The sequence below is a fragment of the Coenobita brevimanus genome, chromosome 44 (genome assembly GCF_032717465.1).
Source record: "Coenobita brevimanus isolate Jiangsu-jjx chromosome 44, ASM3271746v2, whole genome shotgun sequence".
Classification (NCBI taxonomy): Eukaryota; Metazoa; Arthropoda; class Malacostraca; order Decapoda; family Coenobitidae; genus Coenobita; species Coenobita brevimanus.
The window spans coordinates 8,518,140-8,523,267 of NC_136997.1; the positions used below are offsets into that span (position 1 = coordinate 8,518,140).

General features: G+C 46.3%; 1 pseudogene; it reads right to left on the reverse strand.

The window, feature by feature from the left end:
* Nucleotides 1–311: 311 nt before the first annotated feature.
* LOC145398198 (uncharacterized) overlaps nucleotides 312–5,128 on the reverse strand; it is a 6,355-nt pseudogene continuing 1,538 nt past the window's right edge.

The following is a 5,128-nucleotide window of genomic DNA, read 5'->3' on the forward strand; positions in this document are numbered from 1 at the left end:
AAGCCATTTGAATTTTGCACCTGTAACATACAAGAGGATAATGAGGTGTGGCAGACTAAATCGCTAAGGAAGTGGGATTACAAAACCTCGGCCAAACGATCATGCTTAGTTTCGAAAAAGAATCTCTTGTATTGTTTTGTTACATATTCTCTCTCTCTCTCTCTCTCTCTCTCTCTCTCTCTCTCTCTCTCTCTCTCTCTCTCACCGGATGGCACTGGGAAGCTGCGCAGGGCTTCAGCAGGGGCGGCGAGGGCAGCGAAGAGAGAGAAGCAGAGGCAGTGTTGTGTGTATGAAGGCGCCATGGCGAGTGATCACACCTGACCCGCCACACCACCACCACACCTTCACAAACACCAGCACTTTATAGCCGGCACCAGGGGGCTTGGCGCAGGCGTGTGGGGGGAGAAAGAGGAAGGAGGAGAGAGAGAAGGAGGAGAGGGAGAGGGGTAAGGGGGGTGAGGAGGAGAGGGAGGATGTGGATGTGGGGAGAAGGGCAAATTCACGAACGAACACATATGGTTTTATTGCTGTGATTTATATTAGTTTTTCAGTATGGTTATTGATAGTAATAGTAGTAGTAGTAGTAGCAGTATTTCAGGGTTTGAGGGACGTTTGTATATCCCGTATCTCCACCACGCAGTCATATCAGTGCCACCACGTGAAGGCGTCCATCTCCACTCATGAGGGACTTTAATTCCATGATAAACACGAATCCCAGGATCCCAGTTTGTCATTCTTATCAGCATGATGTTTGCATAAGCAGACAGTTGAGCTGCCTAGTTATATCGGTGCCACCGCACGAAGGCCTCCCTCACCAGAGCCAGTAGAGTGGAAAACAATAAATTAAATAGCTGAACGATTACTGCTGACATTTTCTTGATTGTCTGGTGCAAATGTGATCTTGTTTTGGGACACATGAGCCAAAACAACAGCCGCATCAACTCAAAGGCTGACGTTCATATGCAAACAGCCAAATTTGTGAAGGATTTATATGGAACACGTGCTGAGTATTTCATGGGGTGGGTTAGCCTGCATGCCACGTTATAGACTGTGTTCAGCAGGGAGGTAGAGGAGCTGTTACCTTCACTTAAGCATTGGATGTGGTTAGCCTGCATGCCACGTTATAGAGTGCGTTCAGCAGCGAGGTGCAACAGTCACACCTTAACACTTATCGTGGGTTCAAGCCCTTCAGTCCGAAAGCGTGTCACTGATTTTAATCCTGCTACCACCAAGCGAATTTATAGACGTTACTACTACTACTATTACCAAAATCACCTCCATCCATTGGGGAATTATATTGTGAAGATCAAAACCAACCCTCCAAATACAATTCACCATTTGGAGTTGTAATGTGAAGGTTAACGCTAACCCTCATATTACAATCCGTTGGCCCCAAGCACGCCAACAGCTTTGGTTACCAACCATGTACTATTACTATTATTACTTTATTGTAAATTTATTGATATTACAGTGTAAATAAAGACATTCAACTACTGAAGTCGCTGGTCTATGCGACTCTCGACCACGGTAGTTTCGTAATCCATACCCGCCGGAGAGACAGGTCTGAGGGCCGATGATCTTGTGCCCCTGAGACATAGCAGTGCAGACCTCACGAGGGAGAATGACAGTCGACATCTCATCCAGGTCATAAAAGAACTCTGCGGTTGACGTTTCTTCTCAGAAAGATCTCTGCCAGTCTCGAGTAGAATCTCACCGCCCCTGGACCCATCCCACCTGATGGGAGTGAACCGACCGTGGTCCACATGTTGGATTCTTTCTTGATAATATCTGTTATTATCTTGTTCATTCCTTTTGTGTGAAGCTTCGAGAGACAGTTCACGATGACATGCTGCCATGGGATCAAATATCCTGATGTCGAAGAAAGCCCTCTGCCCACGTGTTCAGAAACCTCGAGCACTGACATCCACTCTTGCATAATTTGATGTGTTTGCAGTTCTGTGGGTGAAGTACTCTCCGTCCAGGGGTAACAGAGCTGGCTCAGTCATGAAATCATGACATATTTCCTGCAGCATTTTGGCAGTGAGGTCGCATACTTCATCGTGTCAGAGGCAAAAAAAAAAAACTCTCTTCTTTCCTACCACTGCATGGTTTGCATCAAAGGGAGTGACCAGGCACTGTGTTGAGGTGGGTTCTCTATTGGCCACCCATATCTCAAGGCTATGGCATCAATAAATTCTTGTTTGTTGAAGTGGAAGCCTTTTGCTACTACTACTACTACTACCGCTGCTACTACTACTAGTAGTAACACTACTACTACTTTTTATTAAGTCACCTCCATCCATTGGGGAATTATACTGAAAAGATCAAAACGAATCATCCTAATATAGTTCACAATTTGGAGTTGTAATGTGAAGGTTAACATTAACCCCCATATTACAATCCGTTGGCCCAAAGCACGCCAACGGCTGTGGTTACCAACCATCTACTATTAATATTATTATTTTATTTTATATTTATTGATAGTACAACGAAAATAACAACATTAAACTATTGGAGTCACCGGTCTATGCGACTCTCGACCACTGTACAGTAGTTTCGTAATCCATACCCACCAGAGAGACAGGCCTGAGTCCCGATGATCTTGTGCCCCTGAGACATAGCAGAGCAGATCTCACGAGGGAGAATGACAGTCGACATCTCATCCAGGCCAGAACAGAACTCTGCGGTTGACGTTTCTTCTCAAAAAAAGCCTCTGCCAGTCTCGAGTAGAATATCACCGACTCGGGACCTATCCCACCTGATGTTGTGAACACAAGGGGAGTGAATCGGCCGTGGTCAACATGTTGGATCCTTTCTTGATAAATTCTGTTTTTTTCTCGTTCATTCCTTTTGTGTGCAGCTTCGAGAGACAGTTCGCGATGACAGCTGCCATAAGATCAAATATGCTGATGTCGAAGAATGCACTCTTCCCACGTGTCCAGAAACCTCGAGCACTGACATCCACTCTTGCATCATTTGATGTGTTTGCTGTTCTGTGGGTGAAGTGCTCGCCGTCCAGTGGTAGCAGAGCTGACTCAGTGATGACAGCATGGCATATATCCTGCAGCATTTTGGCAGTGAGGTTGTGTACTTCATTGTGTCAGATGCAAACAAAGCCTCCCTTCATGCATACCATTGCATGGTTTGCATCAAAGACAGTGTCACAGGCACAGTGTTGAGGCAGGTTCTCTATTGGCAACCCATATCTCAAGGCTATGGCGTCAATAAATTCTTTTTTGTTGAAGTGGAAGCCTTTTGCCTTGAGAGGCAGGGCCGTCAGCCAGTTCGATGGCCCAGCGTCCTGTCCAGTTTCAACTCTTCTGCACTGGTCTGGTGTTAGATGTTCGATTATGTCCTGCAGCTGGTCCTTTTGTCTTGCTTCACGCTTCTTGCTTATCTGTGTCTTTATGTGTTTCTGCCTTTGGTGGTCGATTTCACTCGTCTCAACCCGGGCATAAATCTTCTGTGACAAGGATTCGGTGAGTCTGAGTGAATTTCTGTGTTTGTAGCATGCCACGACTGCTGGATTTATAATGCCAAGGCCTCCCATCCTTCGTGGTTGTGCTAGAAGGTCCCTCTCATCTGGTGTGGAGATTTGTCCATTGGTTAGAGATGGGAGGAAAGAATCCCTGATAGCATCCTCCAGTGGTTGTAGCAGCAACTCGATGTCTGCTATTGTCCTCATCACGAAGGTCCACTTGTGCTTTACACAATAGGTAAATGCGCTGTATGCTGCATGGGGTTCTGTTTTTGCGTGGCTGGATAGTGTATGAATTTCTCCTACCCATGTCTTTACCTTATCACTCAGATATTTATCTTTGAATTCCTTAGCTCCAGTCACAGCACCTAGATGCCTCTGACCTTCCTTGGTCACTATCACGTTTGTGCCTCTAAATGCTTCCTGTGCATCTTGAGAGTAAGCTGGTTTCGCGATCAAGATGGACTTACTTGCATTAGGGTAGTAACCAATTTCAGGGCCATGAGATGTTACACGGTCCCACCATTTCCTCACATCCTCATCCTTGCCAGCACCCGTGAGATCATCTGCATAGACTACCTGTTTTACATTGGTGCCCTCGTATTTGATCTGTTGTTGCAGCGCTGTCATCGCCAGGGCGTACATACCCATGGTGACGGGGTCCGTCTGGGTTGTTCGTTCTGTGGTCTGGATTACACAGACATTGTGAGCCGCTGTCTTACCCAAAGTGTAGAGGTCTGCTGGTTCTTTATTGGTGTTTTCCACATATTGGGCAGATGCTGGGCATTTAACCTTGATCTTGTGCAGCATTGCCTCCCGGTTGATGGAAATAAATGCATTTGAGGCATCAACTAATAACCGGAATATTGCCTGACAGTCCTCTTCTTCATATATTTTCCTCATAGAGTGAACTGCTGCCTCACCTCCTGCCTGCTGGCCTGCACACACTTGGAAGTTGCCAATTGCCTGCTTCACATCATCTTTCACCACCTTCATGATGCATTTTCTTTTAATCCGTCTTAAGACTTCACCCACCCCGATGGGCCTGCATCCAGGATTCTTATCAAGGGGGATTAGTCTGCAAGCCGTCAGTGCTTCGATGTTACTGCACTGACTTGAAGTCAGCTTCCTCACCAGTGAGGCAATGGTATTACATAGGTCTGTTACTGCCTCCCCAAACTTGATGTTACTGACGATTACTCGCCAAGATTTTGCATCCAGGCCTGACGGTCCTGCCCCTCCCTGTGTGTTCATTGCCTTCTGCCACACCATATCTCCAGTTATCCTGTCATATATGATGGGACTGGGAGGAGTGAAGCTGCCGTCAAGCTTTGACTGGGCACTTGCTTGTCGTGCAGTCGGGTGTTTTTCTTTTAATTGTTGCATTGTTTCATCTGTCAGGTCAAGTACTCCGTTTGGTGATTCAGCTGACAGGGATCTTTTTGCCAATGAGACCTTCCCTTGTTTCATCTTGCTGCCAAAAATCCTTGCCACATCGTTGGTATTCTGATTTCTTCTGCCTCGGTTGATTATTCTCACCTGCAAGGCCCTTGCTTCCTCAAGTAGGTTGTTGATTTCACCTCTTTTCCATGTTTCAACTCGCCTTTGGATGGCCTTAATATTTTCTGCAATGCTAGCTCTTGGTCGGGT